At 47.5% G+C, this 18,221-nt stretch overlaps 1 protein-coding gene across 2 annotated transcripts in view; it reads left to right on the top strand.

The window, feature by feature from the left end:
- The first annotated feature begins 7,938 nt into the window (after window positions 1-7,938).
- The window catches only part of CNTFR (ciliary neurotrophic factor receptor), a 700,478-nt gene continuing 690,195 nt past the window's right edge, over window positions 7,939-18,221 (top strand). For both annotated transcript variants that reach the window (XM_075581830.1, XM_075581850.1), the window contains exon 1: window positions 7,939-8,094. The gene's annotated coding sequence lies outside the window, so the exon portion shown is untranslated. The remainder of the gene's footprint in view (window positions 8,095-18,221) is intronic.

Below are 18,221 nucleotides of genomic sequence, written 5' to 3'. Positions count from 1 at the left end.
CGCCCCGCCCCCAGTCTCAGTACTACTCTCTGCACTGCCTGCCCTCGCCCCGCCCCCAGTCTCAGTACTACTCTCTGCACTGCCTGCCCTCGCTCCCAGTCTCAGTACTACTCTCTGCACTGCCTGCCCTCGCCCTGCCCCCAGTCTCAGTACTACTCTCTGCACTGCCTGCCCTCGCCCCACCCCCAGTCTCAGTACTACTCTCTGCACTGCCAGCCCTCGCCTTGCCCCCAGTCTCAGTGCTACTCTCTGCACTGCCTGCCCTCGCCCCGCCCCCAGTCTCAGTGCTACTCTCTGCACTGCCTGCCCTCGCCCCGCCCCCAGTCTCAGTGCTACTCTCTGCACTGCCTGCCCTCGCCCCGCCCCAGTCTCAGTATTACTCTCTGCACTGCCTGCCCTCGCCCCGCCCCCAGTCTCAGTGCTACTCTCTGCACTGCCTGCCCTCGCCCCACCCCCAGTCTCAGTACTACTCTCTGCACTGCCAGCCCTCGCCTTGCCCCCAGTCTCAGTGCTACTCTCTGCACTGCCTGCCCTCGCCCCGCCCCCAGTCTCAGTACTACTCTCTGCACTGCCTGCTCTCGCCCCGCCCCCAGTCTCAGTACTACTCTCTGCACTGCCTGCTCTCGCCCCGCCCCCAGTCTCAGTACTACTCTCTGCACTGCCTGCCCCCGCCCTGCCCCCAGTCTCAGTACTACTCTCTGCACTGCCTGCTCTCGCCCCGCCCCCAGTCTCAGTACTACTCTCTGCACTGCCTGCTCTCGCCCCGCCCCCAGTCTCAGTACTACTCTCTGCACTGCCTGCCCCCGCCCTGCCCCCAGTCTCAGTACTACTCTCTGCACTGCCTGCTCTCGCCCCGCCCCCAGTCTCAGTACTACTCTCTGCATTGCCCGCCTTCACCCCCAGTCTCAGTACTACTCTCTGCACTGCCTGCCCCCGCCCTGCCCCCAGTCTCAGTACTACTCTCTGCACTGCCTGCTCTCGCCCCGCCCCCAGTCTCAGTACTACTCTCTGCACTGCCTGCTCTCGCCCCGCCCCCAGTCTCAGTACTACTCTCTGCACTGCCTGCTCTCGCCCCGCCCCCAGTCTCAGTACTACTCTCTGCATTGCCCGCCTTCACCCCCAGTCTCAGTACTACTCTCTGCACTGCCAGCCCTCGCCTTGCCCCCAGTCTCAGTGCTACTCTCTGCACTGCCTGCCCTCGCCCCGCCCCCAGTCTCAGTACTACTCTCTGCACTGCCTGCCCTCGCCCCGCCCCCAGTCTCAGTACTACTCTCTGCACTGCCTGCCCTCGCCCCACCCCCAGTCTCAGTACTACTCTCTGCACTGCCTGCCCCCGCCCCCAGTCTCAGTACTACTCTCTGCACTGCCTGCCCCCGCCCCGCCCCCAGTCTCAGTACTACTCTCTGCACTGCCTGCCCCCGCCCCCAGTCTCAGTACTACTCTCTGCACTGCCTGCCCTCGCCCCGCCCCCAGTCTCAGTACTACTCTCTGCATTGCCCGCCCTCACCCCCAGTCTCAGTACTACTCTCTGCACTGCCAGCCCTCGCGCTTGCGTTGCCCTCCGCTACCACAAAAATGGTATTACCTCCGATTGAAAAAATGGACACCTGGCAACCCCACACATGGGTTGGGCACGTGGTGCCCCCCTCTGCTGTGGGGCCCCCGGGCAACTGCCCAGCATGCCCATACGTTAAGATGGCCCTGGGTATACACATACTGTACATGTCCAGTATTACCTCTAACTTTTTACTGGACAGAGTAACCAAATACAGGACCGTCCAGTTCAATCCCGGACACCTGGCAACCCTATGCTATGTATGTGGCATGTCAGAACAACATGTGTGTGCTTTTCCATGTGTTTCTGGCTCCTATGGAAGGAAAGGGTTACGTTTCTGCCGGCATCCCATGAGCCTTGTGGTGTTTAGTTTATGTTTTATCTTGATTGTGTTACTTTATATTATAATTTATTATTAAAGTGCCTGGTATTTTACATTGCTAAAGCAACAACCCTGTGTATAGTTACTGTATAGGAGTTTCATCTCCGGGGACCCCCTGCTTCCTGAGATACTAACCTAGTGCCGGTAGCAGCTCCGGCTGAGCTTGGTGGGGCTATCTAAATGGCGGATTTAAAGCTCTGGCGTGACGCGGGCCAATAGGAAGCCATGACGTCATCCCTTGCAGCTTCCTATTGGCCCACATGACCAGGACATTTAAACCTGCAGAGAGATACAGGCGCCACCTACAGGTGGGTATCCCAGAGACACCCTGCTTCAATCCCGTAACTGAAAAAATAACAAATAAGGATAGCAGGATGTCTGCTGTAACCTTCGTTTACTTAGTTCATCCCACTGTTATCAGTTACTGTTAAACTTTTTGCACGTCAAATTCTAGGTCCCAGATCTGCCGTTGTTTTGCTGACCGACAAACGATACGGACGTATTGATAAGCATTTAATTTGTGCCAGTTTGTAAGCACTGTTCTTTATTTCCTCTGTGACAACAAATCTAGCAGTGGAATCAAAAGAAAAACACGTTTCCGCTTGTTAAACCGGGAATCCGATATAGTGGGTCAAAAGAAATCATTTTCCAACACCCTATCCGTGTAAACGGCTCCCTTACAAAATGCAATCACCTTACTTGTTTGTGTCTGGTGAAAAAATAAAGATGCTTTGTCTATCTCTGGGAGCATTGGATTCCAAACGTTATCAGCTACTTGTGTTTATCTGTTTGACTAGTGATGGCATCATAATTACTTTGCAAACAAAGACCAGAGTTTGGAAGGCTGACAGACAGGCTTATCCCCAAAAGACATTAGATAAACCATAGAAATGTTTATCTTTTTAAAAACGGTTTTATGCTTGACCGTGTAACGGGTATTCCCCCCCCCCCAATCGCAGATAGAGTGAATGTGAGGGGGAACCTATATGTTACCAGGTGTGGTGCATATACCTGTCAGGCTCACAGGAGGCCTGAGCCACCGATAGTGAGAACCTGGGGTGAATCTCTGGAACGTTCTCGTCGGTCAGCGCCTCCACCTATGTAGGATTCTATATGAATGTAGAATGGGCCTAGCATAGGAACCCACCCAGAAACCACATACACCAAGGTTATGGCTAAAAGGTTTACTGAACGAGCAAATAACACAATAACATCACATCACATCATATTGTATAGCAACACAACACAGAGTATCATACTTTCACAGTGCAACATCATCAGTATGCACAACGATATATATGCCACCCTCTGCCACTAGCTGGCAGCTATAACCTTGCCCCTAACTGGGCTATAACCTCCTTACACAGTATCCCCAAGGTCCTTGTACCCAAAGTCCCAAGAGTCCCACAACCCCATCCATGTGTGGAACAGCGCTGCCCACTAAGATGAAGTGTATAGGTAGTGTACTTGGTGACTTGGATAATACCTGCCCGGTGCTCCTGCTACCGGGTGTGCAGATGACCTTTGCTTGGAATCCCTTGCTCCAGGAGATGATCCAAGATGCCTCCGCCTCAACGGTGGGTGGCTCCCGCATGGAGTGATCCACCTTTATAATGTCTCTTATCTCTGCTAACGCAGAGGATGTTATACCTTCATAGCAATTTCCAGGATAGTCACGGTTCCTGGCTGGACCCTCACTTGTCTAGGTTCTACAGGACCCTGTCCCTAGTCTTAGGGGAGTCCCTGTAGTAACCACAAGCTGAGGTGAGTAGGGCCTAGCTGGGGCTAAGGGGAGACTTCTGGCCTAGTGTAGGAGGCTACTTTCCTCCCTGCACAAAAACACACTCCCCTCTCTGTGTCCCGCTCCTAACTGACAATCCCTGTCTTCACACATCATTGTTGCAACTTTGCAGCATGAAAATCTGTCAGCCTTATTGGCTGTCTGGCTGCCTGTGACCAGGGTGAAAGTGCAGTCCCCAGAGGCTGCTGGGAACTGTAGTCCTTGGTGGCTCTCTTTAACATTGGGGCCTCGTGCGCGCTGTGTAATGGCCGCCGCCGCTGCTAACTGCGCATGTGCGAACTGGGGGATGTCCCTGACTATGGAGCGTCTCTTCTCACTCCCTGTAATGGCTGCCATATCACATCTGAGGCTATACTGCACGTGCGCGAGCTTTCGCGCATGTGCGAACGCACACAAGATGTCTGCGCCCTGTGGCTGATGTCGCCGGGAGCCCCCGGTGACGCGATCACCCCTGCAACTGCCCTCACACTGTCACAGGTAAGAGAGAGAGAACCGAATGTCTGGGGAGCCAGAGGGGATCTGGCTACAACCGTTTTTTATAAAAGGGTCTAATTTGGCTACATTTAACTTAATAAACATGGAACAATAATTATTAGTTCATTTTTGTGTTAGGAGAGGCTTTGCACACACACACACACACAGCAAGACTGAGCAGGTTTTCAGGATATCCCTGCTTCAGCATAGGTGACTCAATCAGTGGCTCAGTCGAAGACAGCACAGGTAGCTCTTCAGCACAGGTGGCTTGAAGACTGAGCCACTGATTGAGCCAACTGTGCTGAAGCAGGGAAATCCTGGAAACCTGACGGTCTTTGAGGACTGGAGTTGGCCTCCCCTGGTGTAAGGTAATGGGATGTTTTCCTATAATTAAATGGGGGCTATGTATTTTGGAAATTATGGATCCAAATTGATGTAAATACAGTGATTTTTGGATCAGACTCGGATTGGCCGGTTCAAGATCCACATGGTACACTCAGATGAGAGGGAGAGTAAGGGAGGGGGGAGGAGAGAGCGAGAGAGCGAGAGAGAGCGAGAGAGAGAGAGAGAGAGAGAGAGAGAGAGAGAGAGAGAGGGGAGGAGAGAGAGAGAGGGGGGGAGAGAGAGAGAGGGGGGGAAAGAGAGAGAGGGGGGGGAGAGAGAGAGAGGGGGAGGGGGGGAGAGGGGGAGGGGGGAGGAGAGAGAGAGAGAGAGAGAGAGAGAGAGAGAGAGAGAGAGAGAGAGAGAGAGAAAGAGGGGGGAGGAGAGAGAGAAAGAGGGGGGAGGAGAGAGAGAAAGAGAGAGAGGGTGTGGGGGAGAGAGAGAGGAGGGAGAGGGGGAGGTGGACAGAGGATGGGGAGAGAGAGATGAGAGAGATTAGGGGGGGTAGGAGAGGGAGGGGAAGAGAGGGTGAGAAAAGGGGAGTGGGAGAAAGGGAGAGAGAGGAGAGGGAGGGAGATAATTTTTCCCTCAGAATTGATCAAATCTCCCGGTTTTTAGCTTTTTCCTGTTTGGACTCACTTAAAACTCTTAAAAGAGTATAAAAAGAGAGACACTGTGTTTTGTATGTGATTGATCATATAAAAGAGCAAACATTTTAAATATATTGGTAAACTCTAATTAAACAATTTATTAATATAAACCAACCCGTCATTTCGCTACACTCGAGTTTGTGTTATGTTAGGAAACGGAAATAAATCAATAATTCAGCATAATTAGGGGCGCTACCAGACAAAAACCATTATAATATTTCTTTTTAAGTCATGACAGATTTATAGATTATTTTTTCATGCGCCCCAGTTTCAACTTTTGCCAATCTGGTCACCCTAACTTTGTGACTGATTTGGGGTGCCCCGCCTGTCCTTGGACTGGTCCCCATCACCTGCGCCCCTGAAAATAACTCAATCATAACTTTAAAAAAAATCTTCCCAAAGCAGAGGCACGGAGAGGGGTGCGTTCTGCATTTCAATGTTTCAGCCATATTCTGCGTTCCATGATTTAAAGAGAAAACTTTGTTATATGCCCCATAAATAATGCTGCAGTGACCTTTTCTCTACTCGCGTCTAGTCTAACCCCTTCCACTGCCAGAGTGTGTAGGTTACCCTAAAATCCCCTAATCTTAGCCCCTAATAATACTCACTACCCCCTGCCCTAAAAACCTTAACCCTATATCCTCAAACCCCTTACCCTAATGCAGGGGTGGGCAGCTCCAATCCTCAATACCCCCCAAACGGGTCCGATTTTCAGGATATCCCAGCTTCAGCACAGGTGGCTCAATCAGTGGCGACAGCCACTGATTGAGCCACCTGTGCTGAAGCAGGGATATCCTGAAAATCTGACCTGTTGGGGGATCTTGAAGACTGGAATTGAGAACCCCTGCTTTACGCTGAAACCCCTACCCTTGACCCCTTAAAACCCCTTGAGTTAACCCACCTTATTGGCGAAACGACCTGCAGCTCAGTGTCCAGCAGCAGGGCGACCGCGGCGAACGGTCACCCGGCGGCCAAACGCCGGCGGAGACTTTGTTTTCCCCTCCCGCTGCCAGAAGAGAGCAGCGCTGCATTTCTCGCCCCATTTGTCAGTGAAAGGGTTAAAGAAACAAATACATTAAAAAAAACTTTTTCTTTTTTATAAACCTTTTTTCTTTTCCTCGCAGGTTACAAACTGCGTGACAAGAAGTATATAAATCCCCTGGCTGCCAAAACACGGATCGATTTCCTAAAACACGGGCGAGATTTATAAGGCAGTGTAAGAAAAACAACAACGACAAAAAAAAAAAACACCAGAATATTTGGCGTTTGAATTAAGGAAAGAAAATATCGCCGGGAAAGATCGATGCGTGTAACTTCAGGGCGCAAAACTGACCTGAAGGGAAAAAATGCTTCTGCACTTGAGGAGAAACAAAAAGCCCTTTTTTTCTCTCTTGAGGATGCTGGGGTTGACCTGTTATTGTACTAGTGCAGGGGTGAGCAACTCCAGTCCTCAAGAGCCAGCAACAGGTCAGGTTTTCAGGATATCCCTGCTTCAGCACAGGGGACTCAATCAGTCTTCGACTGAGCCACTGATTATTGAGCCACCTGTGCTGTTTTTGACTGAGTCACTGATTAAGCCACCTGTGCTCTAGACGGGATATCCTGAAAACCTGTCCTGTTGGTGGCCCTTAAGTACAGTAGTTGCTCAGCCCTCCTGCACTAGTGGGTACATTTTAGAGTAGTTACTTTATAATTCCCCCCCCTTTTTGGGGCAGGGGCTCCTTTCTCCTAGCGTTACTTTTACGCCTGAAGCACGTATTCCCATTACGTGTTATATTATGATGTCACGTGGGCTACTGCTGTGACGCGCCATGCGCACGTGTGACGCTATATCAGGGGTGCTCAACTCTAGTCCCCAAGATCCCCCAATGGGTCAGGTTTTCATGATATCCCTGCTTCAGCACAGGTGGCTCAATCAGTCCCTGCTTCAGCACAGGCGGCGCAATCAGTCTCTACTTCAGCACAGGTGAAAGAATAGGAGTTTGGACTCCTATGCAATGGTCACAAGGAATGTCCATGTATCAATTTTAACAAATCACTTGTCTTTCCATAAACACACAGCATAGTTGGGTCAGTATATCCATGTCACTTGTAACCTTTGAAGGCCACTCTGGTTTTTTTTGCAAGTTTGGTCCCACGCATTTTTTCCAAGGCAGCTGCACCGCCATCCACGAATCCTCTACTTCAGCACAGGTGGCGCAATCAGTTCCTGCTTCAGCACAGATGGCTCAATCAGTTCCTGCTTCAGCACAGGTGGCACAATCAGTCTCTACTTCAGCACAGGTGGCGCAATCAGTCCCTGCTTCAGCACAGGTGGCACAATCAGAGGCTTAGTCTCTGACTGAGCCACCTGTGCTGAAGCTGGGATATCCTGAAGACCTGACCTGTTGGGGGGTCTTGAGGACTGGAGTTGAGCCCCCCCGGGGCTATATAAATAAAGCTATACATACCAATTAAAAACATATGCGCTTTTCCGCCCTACATTTCGAATATTTTGCAGGCGGTCACAGTCCCGCTGCTTTTTGGCAAGCGACTGCTGGGACTGCATTAATGCAGAACGGCTAACAGGTTGGTTTGGCAACGAAACAGTGCATCCGTCCCTCTGCACTTCTAGCAGCGCTGGCTAGGGGGGGCCCAACACAGCTTTTAACTCGACTCCTTGATGCATCCTTTTCTTCAAGTCCTTCCCTGCCAGTGGTTTTTCCCAGTCACATGGGTAATGTGTGTGAGTTTAAAAGAGCTTAAATGCTGTGTAGCCGGTGCAGTGCGAGCTTCCAGATGCCCGATTGGAAAGTGCTGGATGGTGGATATAATCTCAGAGACAGAGGACTGGAGACCCCCCACAGCCACTGTAAGTACAATGAGGATTGCAGCTGATAACACACCCCAGCCTTTAATATGCCTGGTGTGACTGGCTTGTTTTTATGGCAATCCAAAGACGCAGACAAGGGATGCTGCTCCATGCGAAACCTTCTGCCTAGCTGGTTCTTACAGATAACACCAGGCTGAAAGTTAACTGTAGGTGTGTCTGACACAAGCATTGTCCTTCTCGTGTGTTGTCTGGGTTTCGTATTTGCGTTCTGTATTCTATGCCTGTTCTGGGTAAATAAATGGTCTTCTGAAGCAGGGAATGAGCAATTCAACTTAATAAGGCAGAGGAAGCAGCAATAAGGATGTTTCGTGCCTCGTTCCAATGTATCCGTGCGGCAGAGCTTGTTCGTGTTGAATGCTGAGCAGATAATGAACTGTGGCTGGTGAATGTCATCAACGATTGGGGGACTTTATTTTACCTCTGGTTTGGCGTTTAGGGGTTACGTAAATTACCGATTGTTAACGGTAGTCCACGTCCGATTTGATTAACTTTGTTGATCTGGTGTTTTGGTGGGGATAGTATTTTTTCTTTTATTCGGTTCACACTGTATATTTTCTTACCGGCAAACCTATACGAATAATATTAGAGCACCAAGCAGCTCTACGCTGCATAACACACTTGTCCACATTTCGCAGCCCAGAGCTGCTTTCCACCGTTACGGAATTTTCCAATTTCTCCATCGACCCCCCTTTGGTGTGTTTCTCCTCCAACCGCTCCCCTTTTATTAAACTCCTACAGTTTTGTTTCCTCGACAAAAACATATCGGGGGCCCCCATGGCTAGGAGCGTCATTTACAAGTGAGCCCGTTGTATTGTATTGTATTGTATGTCTTTATTTATATGGCTCCAAAAGTGTACTCAGCGCTTCACAAAGAATACAGTACAGGGAATTATAATTATACAATAAGTGCAGCAAAATCAGACAATAGGAAATGAAATCCCTGCCCCGAAGAGCTTACAATCCATTGTGGATGCTTCGTTAACCCCGTCCGTGTTCCGTGTTACTGGACCCTTTCCGCTCCAGATGGGCAGCTGCCAGGCTGCTAATTGTCCGGTCTTGCTTTAATCGGTCTGTTCTGATGAGCAGACCGCTGGCTGTGTCCAGCCGCTGAAACCCGCACTTCAAAGTATGTGCGTGCTTTCTGTGTGCAGCCTTTTCTCTGGCAGGAACAGACAGGGGGCTGGGGGGGTCAGGGCGAACACATTCGCCAATGGTAAATACACGGGGTGTCTACTTGCTACAGACCTTATTTAAAAAGTCTGCATCTTTGCTTTGTGTTTGTTTTTTGCTTTTTTCATCCGTAACATGGTCCTTCTCGGGTTAACCCTCAACGGCCCGCGTTGGTAGCGCAAACGGCTCGATATAGCATCCGTTAAAGCGCAACGTTAAGGAACCGGGGGGTGTCAACTTCTCGTCTTAAGTTCATTAAGCAGCACTTCTGTTTTTTTACTCAGCCTTCGCTGTAATTACTGCGCTGGGTCTCCCCTCTCACAAACTGCATAAACCAGCACGATTTTGTGCCATTACGGCTCTCCCAGTGCTGTGTATAGAGACAGCCGTCAAAAACCCAATGGGAAGCACATTAGCTAGATGCATTTTTCGATGACCTTACATTTGCCCTGTGCACCTTTTTTCGATGCCTTGCCCCTGTCCTTCTGTTCCGTGCATTCACTGGGCAAAGATTATTTTCTGCTCCAGCCAATAAAATCCCCATTTCATACGACTACATTATATTTGCACAGAGCCAAGCCCACACAGCGGAATAAACATGTTATAAGCATGCGAAGAACGTAAAAAACACGGGAATTGCCATGCACGAAAAGTCCCAGATCTGTATGCACACACGACACCGTGCCTATGTCAGTAGGAATATTTCATATGCATAACAATACTTTGTAAGTAATGTGCTACTGATAAAATCAAATATACAAAGACACATTTCTATCTTGAATTCTTGCTTGACTTTCTCTAAACTCTATTTATTGATACAAATGTTTCGCAATGAAATGTGCAAGCTGTCTCTCTCTCTCTCTCTCTCTCTCTCTCTTTATATATATATCTATAGATACAGTATATTGTCAGGAAGAATTCTAAGAGTCATTTTTCTCTCGTAAGAATTAATTTGTAGCTTAATAATGAACTGTGTGTGACATGATTTTCTAAAGAGACTTTAAAACACGAGTAAATAATGTTTAAGAACTTATATGGTTGTCCTATAATTCACTACATATTTTGGGGGAGAGTAAACTAAATATAATTCATATTTGTCTTCCAACCCCTTGCGGATCCAGGTTCTTTCTGGCAGTGAAGTAGTTAAGAGTTAAACATCAGATATTTGTGGGTTACAATTAAACGCTAATAAGAGTGGAGTACTTTCCTTTGACATATGTAATAACGTAGTGCTCCTTAATGATGAGAAAATAACGGATGATATTATCCGGAGCCGCGTTCTCGCTCGCTCCTGTTATTTCTCGTAAGAAAGTTTTCCGGAGATGTGCCGCGCGAATCAAACATATTTTTCTACTTATTAACACAGCGCTTGTTTCAAGGGGAGTTTTGTGTCCGAAAATTCTTTTTTCTTTTTAAGACTTACTGCATTCACTCAAGTTTATTAACATTGATTGTAGTGTCAACGGAGTCAGCGCGCTTTATTTTATTTTCGTACATGCTTCTCCAGCACTGTTCTTCGGGGAGTGAAAATGAATCTCTACCCAAACACTCAGAGTTTGCAGCGTTGCTTTGCAAATAACTCATCGTGGTTTAGTATTGTATTGTATGTCTTTATTTATATAGCGCCATTAGTGTACATAGCGCTTCACAGTAAGTGACAGTGTGGAGGCTTTTCAACTGTTGTGCGTTATCGAATAATGATAAAGACCAACGGCAAACTCTGCTGGGCTCTTAATAGGTTCTTAAATCTGTTTTTAAAAGTTTCTACCACTTTGGTCTGCCTCATGTCGAGACATTTTTTTTTCTTGCTGCTTATGTATCAGAAAATGCTGTTTATAGCGGGGTTTTAATTTCTTCATCTCACTTTTTGCAGTTCCCAGTTAGTTTCATGTTTTTTTGCTGCTTTTTTAAAAACTTTGCGCTACATTTTTCCTGCAGCTTCTATATTCCTGCGGCTGCGACGAGTTTTTCAGTTTCGGATACTTGGAGTTTGGGTTTTCACTGTATTTCTCAGGAGATATACAGTATTTGGTATGGTTTTTTTTTTTGTAAACTTTTGTGAACCCCTTTGCAAAGGAGTTAATTCATGTTCCTTATGTTTGACATATAAATCCATGAGGTTTAACAAACTGCAAGTGAATTGTTGTATCCTGCTGCTAAGGAATATTTGCATGAAACACTGTGATATGTTGCATTTTTTTGGGGATCATAAAAAGGGTTTGTCCATTTGCCGAAACAATTTGAGGGTTTTTTTTTTTTATTCGTGAAAGTTTTTTTTTTTCAATGCAAACTATCATTTTCTTGGCTCTCAAATGCATATTCTATGAACAATATATAAATGACATAAGTTGTCCGCTTTCGATATCCAAAGTCGATCTTCTGCAGTTTCTTACTGTGGCGGGCAAGATACATTTTTTTTATATAGTTTATGATGATAAAACACATTTCGGCTCTTTAGAACACGTTTAAAAACATCCGTCTCAGTAGGAAATACAATTAGACAATCTAAGGGCTCTTAAAAATAAATAGCGTTATGATGTTTTTGTAAATATTTTAACGGCCAGTGGCATTTACTCCAGAAGTTTTCAAGCAAACCTGAAACTAAATCCAGAGACAGAGTAGCGATCCAGTCCTGGTTTTGTGTTCCCCGTGACAGACCTGTTGGTAACTTTGGTATAATACAGCGTCCGGCTCTGATCTCAGGTTATTTGGGATGTTTGGTTCTCCAAACAAAAATAACTTGCACGCCCCCAGCTAATTTTTTAAAACGACCTTTTCTCCTTTTGCACCTTGATTATTTTCCCCCATTCCAGTGCTGTGTTAATGAGTCTTTGTATAGTTTATTGTTCTTTACTGCTCAAATTACATTTTCCCAATTTGTGACTTTTTATTATGATTTATGTGTTCCCCCTCCCCCCCCCCAAATAAGTTTATTGAATTTTGTGGTTTATGTTCAATGGCCGGTCGGGACATATGGAATGAAGCCCAGATGTATTTTAAACATGTGTCTGCTATGCACCTATATTGTCCCATATAAGTCGGCTCAGATTCGGGCACGGCAGGCCTGCCAGCTCTCGCGGATCTGGATTCAGTCTCACTGTATTTTGTTACGTATTATTTCTCGCATCAGGGTCTCAGACTTCAGGGGAGTCTTGCTAATTTAATTACGTTTCGTGAAAATGTCATATTTTGCTCCAGAGTGTCTAAATCTCTCAGATTTCACTCTGCCTCTTCAGCAGAATTAATTAGAGGGTTTATACAACGCGCAGATTATAATGAGATGTATCACATTCTGCTGCTGATTTTCTGTTTCGCCGCACCTCTGTAGCTAACAATCGGAATCAAATATAAGAAATGTAATTACGCTTCTTACATATAACACAGCAAGTGCCGACATATAATGGCTGTAAACAACTATTACTTGTGTGATAAGAGGTAACTGCTGCTTTCAAAAACTTGTTAAAACGTCTATAAAATACAAAGGAGCTGTAAAGTGTATATACATGTTAAGGTCGTTATCCACAGCACGAGAAGTAATTGAGGTTCAGAAGAACTTTCTGCTGTATAAATCAAAAGTGGATGTGACTACTGACGTCCAATCACATCCTATGTCACGGGAGAAATGTATCCATGTAAAGAAAGTGCGGACAGTCTGCTTGACGCATTGCTCCGCTTTCTGCTGGCGTTTGCGTCAACCGCATGATGGCGTTTCTCAAATTTGATGCAGATGTGGCCAGAAAATGTTTATGCCGCCTCGGATGGGACGGATTTTTTGGGGATGGATTTTTTTTGGGGACACGAATACAAAACAAAAAGTGCGTCCGCTGAGACGCCGAGTTTTCTACATCTCATTATAACCCGTGTGTCCTGCAACATCTCCTACTGACGCTCCCCAAAACGCACGGTAACGCACACGACGTAAAAAACTTAGGGCAGAGACCCCGATACCCCGACGCGAAGAGACGCATGATAAACATGATATTACGCGCATCAGCGTCGCTCCAAATTTGGCTTGATGCGTCACCCCCTTTGGGTCTTCAACCCAGTGTGGCACATGTCTGCTAAGCAGTGCTAACGAATGGGCCTCAGGGTGCCTTAGAGCTTACTACCGCTGTGGACACCTGCAGCCCTACGCCGGCACGGTGACTTCACCCTTTGCTGTCGCTGCGGGAGTTGTGTGTTCGGGGAGGTCCTGTTTTTTCCTGAGAGGAGGACTGAATGCCGGGGAGCGGGGGTCCCAGTAAGGCTGAGTCCCCGCTGGCGCTGAGCGTTCTCATGCTTGGACAGCGCTCCTAGCATGAGCGCCGGGTGTCCTGCTTGTACGCGCGGGGGGCATTGCGGGTAGTTGAGCGCGCGGGTAAGTATACTTTTTTGTTTATCTAAGCGCCGATCGCGGGTGAGCCTGCGCATGAGCGCGCACAGCGTGAGTGGGAACGTACATATATCTAGATATGTAAGCAAGCGCCGCCCGCTCAGCGCTATGCAGGGACTTAGCCTTAGAGCGTTGCGCGCAGCGTTTCGCATACGCTGTGTTAAACGGGCGCCCGCCCTCTCCCCTGTGTCTGAGTGTCGCGCTCGCCCCTGGACGCTGCTCTGAGCATGAAACCTAGTGCCCGCCTCTCACTTGGCTTCTTCAATGGCAGAATACGCATTGTCCCCTCTTATTGTCATCAGCAATGCGGAGCGGCCAACAAAGTTGAAACCTTTTTGTCTCCTCCTGTCTAAGGCACTGCAGGAGGTCGGCTATTATGCGGAAACCTCCCATGTGGACGGTTAACCCCTATGTTGCTGGTAGTGCATTGGATGTGGGTATAAACCTGTCCTCAGACACATCTCCGCGGGAAGAAAACACCTCCTCTGCCTATTCTATTTCTGGTGCTTTATCCCCTTATCTGACACTGGAGCTTGTGCCAGAAAAAGGGGTTTTTAAACGTGCTCAGGTGCTTTTGAAAGAGGACAGCTAAGTGCCACAGCAAATCAGAACAGGGAAAGTAAAGACATTGCAAAAAAGTGAACTCACAGAAGAGACCTGCGAGGCTAGCAAATCTCTGGGCATCATAGTATCCCCTGTGTGCGGCCCCCTTTTTAGGGTGGGATTCTCTTAACTCTGAAGCGGCCTCGTTGTGGGGGGGTTTCATTAGAAAACGGCCAGATTTGGTCGCTTTGAAGAATTATAGAACGACCCTCTTAGTCCATCAAAAGGTATGACGACTTGCAATGGATACCCACTTCTCCAGGACCTGCACGGCGACTAGAACATGGAGAGAAGGAAAGGCACTAATGCTGCCCCTTCACAGCGGGTCCCGCCCCGCGCCCCCCACCCCCCTCCACAGCGGGTCCCGCCCCGCGCCCCCGCGAGCCTCTGACTTTCTGTCTTATTCCCAAATTGCTTTTTCTCTGATTGCGTCCCCTTAAAAGAACCTGGTTAAAGTTACAAAAACATGTTTGAAAATCAGAGCATTGGAACATTCCTGGCTGGGACAATCCCTGATATTACGCCTTAAAAAAAAAAAAAAAAAGGCAGACATATTTTGTGCGCTCATGTGGCCGGGAACACGTCGCGCAGCTGGACGGTGGCAGGGAAAGGGTTAAGACGCGCTTTTATTCTATTTACTTTGTTTCCCAATGTGCCCTGCGTGCTGCTACGCTCCTGTGATACTTCCCATTGGCTGTTGGGGGGGCGGGGGGGAGGCAACTGTAACGTGATTAACCCTGTCACTGCCAAATTGGTGGTTTATAAATATTGTTCTCCTTTTTACCCATTTGGTGGCATGTTCAACCGCCTGCAAAGCCGCTACATGGTGTTTCCCCAGTGGCGGTGAGGTGGTTACAATATGGGACTTCAGGGAGTTTCTATCACCTCGGCCTCATCATCCGCATCATGGGAATACCCACACAGCACCTTTCTGCCGCGTGTGATATAATAATAACAGCATGTTCTTGTATAGCGCTGCTAGTTTAATATAGCACGTTACAGAGACATTTTGCAGGCACAGTCACTGCCCCGTGGAGCTTACAATCTGTTTTTGGTGCCTGAGGCACAGGGAGATAAAGTGAATTGCCCAAGGGCACAAGGACCCGACACCGGGAATTGAGCCAGGTACCCCTGCTCCTGCTTCACACTCGGTGCCAGTCAGTGTCTTTACTCACCGAGCCGCTCCTCCTCACTGTTACCTGTTGAGTTTCGTTCCTGATATGCAGAGCCGGGCTTTTCTGCCATGGATCGGACACAGGCCAGCTGTTTTGTGGTTGAGTGCTACACAGTCCCCAACTGGATGTATTTTGCAGGTGCGGTACCTGTTTTGATGTCCTGTCCCTATTGAAACCAGGTGTACCCATTTCTACCAGTGGTTGAACCTCCAAACCTTTAGTTAATTAAAGCCACTGGGAGATGGCTGACTGATCGGATATTACCCAGCTGGTTAGGGGTATCGTTTCCTGGCCTGAGGGGCCCTGGAGACTTAAAAGAGGGACTGGGGGACATAGACAGCAGGAGATAGAACACAGGACATAGATGGACAGGGAGAGGGGGTTAGAGAGAATGTCAGAGAAGGCAGTGTCTCTGCATCAATAGTCCAGAGAACAGTGCCAGCTGGGAATTTCGTGGGGCTCGGTGCAGGGGCTTTTGCGTGGTCTCTTATCTTGTCCGGTGCAGTATCTCCATATAGGACAACGCAGCGTCATGACATTGCGGCGCCATGATAACGGGACGCTGTAGGGGGAGATGCTGCCGGACAAGGTAAGAGGCACTTACAGAGGCCCCGCGCTCTCCCTCAGCAGTAAGTTTTATTCTTGTTGGTAAGAGTGTGGGGGCTCTGTAACCTTGGAGCTCGGTGCATCGACTATGGCACCACCATGTTGCTGATCGGCCGATCTCCATTGCATTTCCAGGGGAAATTATTTTCCCCTGGATTTGCATTTTCATACCTATGTATTTTGCATGTTACATTTTTTGGGTCCCTACATTTTTATTGTGTATTCTTTGGTTCAGCAATGTTCATTTAGTATGTGTTTAGGTATATTTTAATATTATTTTTGTGTTTTATATTGCTAATAAACGCCATTTTGTACTTTCACATATTTTTCGTGTGCTTTCAACAAACCCTCTTTTTTTCTTTTGTGTTCGTATATATATATGTGTTTGTGTGTAGAAACCAGGGTGATCCTGATAACAAATTGAGACAGCACACCGCAGATGTAGAAAATAAAGAGTATTAAGAACACCAGGCAGCCAACGTTTCGGTCCTCGTATATTCTCATAACATCTTTGTGTGTATAGTAAATTGCATGCATTACACAGACACAGAGCCCTGTCCTCTCTGACATACAGTAGCTAATAAATTATTCTTATGTCCATGTGCTAAATGTGCGAAGATCTGGTGCTTCAGGCTTATTACATGTTTCTCAATGGGAGACAGAGACCTCAGTGCCGGGATTACACACAATATATACATCGTACAGTGAATTTCCAAACCTGGCAAACTTTGGGCAATGCTCAATTTGTAGACAGATCTACCCCATAAAAACACTGAGTTCAGCAAAACTGTAAGATGGTCAATAAAAAGAATAATAATCATACATTTCCATTTATAAATAGAAAATCAGTGCGCTGGGGCTGTTATACTAACCCCTTCCCTGCCAGCGGGACCCTGAAGGGAATGGGTTAATAAAAGGAGAAATAGATGGTGCATAATTTCCGGTTTGTGTTAACACATCGGCTGCCTTGAGCAACCCTACGTATTTGTCTTTTGATGACGCAGGAGGCGTTGGGATCTGTTCCACGCCTGCTATCCCTCACGTGAAGGCGTTAGTGGAGCGCGGCCCTTCGCTGAGACGCAATGATGTTTTTTATTTCGCCTCGTTTGTAAATGATAAAATCGCTGCTTTTTATGGGGCCCCGGCCCCGGCGGCATGTTATCATTCTGAGATCAATCTGTAACTCGGGAGTGATGGATCAACTCCATTACGTTCCCTAATGGTGTACGTTGTAAAAACGGCGAGCCACGCTGTTCATGCATCTGCAGCAGATGTGCGCACTTCATCATAAAACCCGGTGTTTAATAAACTATCGCATACCAAACCGGCAGGACAGCCAGAGAACGGACAGGGCTTTGTGTACCATTTTATTTATATAGCGACAGCCGGAACGGGACTTTTAGCCGTGGCCGTTTCTCCGCGGCCATTCAGCCTACCAGGGAAACTCAACAGCGGCAGTTTTAGGCCCTGAGGAAGGGGTTAATGGGTAGGGTAAGGGGTTAAGGTTAGTTTTTTTGTGGGTATGGGGTTAAGGTCTTTAGAGTAAGGGGTTATCGTCTTCGGGGTAAGGGGTTATAGTCTTTTGGGTAAGGGTGTGCAGGCTTTAGGGTAAAGGGGTATGGTCTTTAGGGTAAGTGGTTAAGGTCTTTAGGGTAAGGGGTTATGGTCTTTAGGGAAAGAGGATACGTCTTTAGGGTAAGGGGGTAAGGTGTTTAGAGTAAGGGAGTAAGGTTTTTAGGGTAAGGGGGTAAGATGTTTATGGTAAGGGGTTATGGTAGTTAGGTTAAGGTCTTTAGGGTAAGGTGTTATGGTAATTAGGGTAATGGGGTAAAGTATTTAGAGTAGGGGTTATGGTTAGTGTTTTTAGGGTAAGGGTGTAATTTAGGGTAAGAAATCAAGGTTACTGTTTTTAGGGTAAGGGGTTAAGGTTACTGTTTTTAGGGTAAGGGGTTAAGGTTACTGTTTTTAGGGTAAGGGGTTAAGGTTACTGTTTTTAGGGTAAAGGGTTAAGGTGACTGTTTTTAGGGTAAGGGGTTAAGGTTACTGTTTTTAGGGTAAGGGGTTAAGGTTACTGTTTTTAGGGTAAGGGGTCAAGGTTACTGTTTTTAGGGTAAGGGGTTAAGGTTACTGTTTTTAGGGTAAGGGGTTAAGGTTACTGTTTTTAGGGTAAGGGGTTAAGG

The sequence above is a fragment of the Ascaphus truei genome, chromosome 1 (genome assembly GCF_040206685.1).
Source record: "Ascaphus truei isolate aAscTru1 chromosome 1, aAscTru1.hap1, whole genome shotgun sequence".
Taxonomy (NCBI): Eukaryota; Metazoa; Chordata; class Amphibia; order Anura; family Ascaphidae; genus Ascaphus; species Ascaphus truei.
Note: the sequence above shows the minus strand (reverse complement) of the source record. Positions and strands in the feature narration are given on the sequence as shown.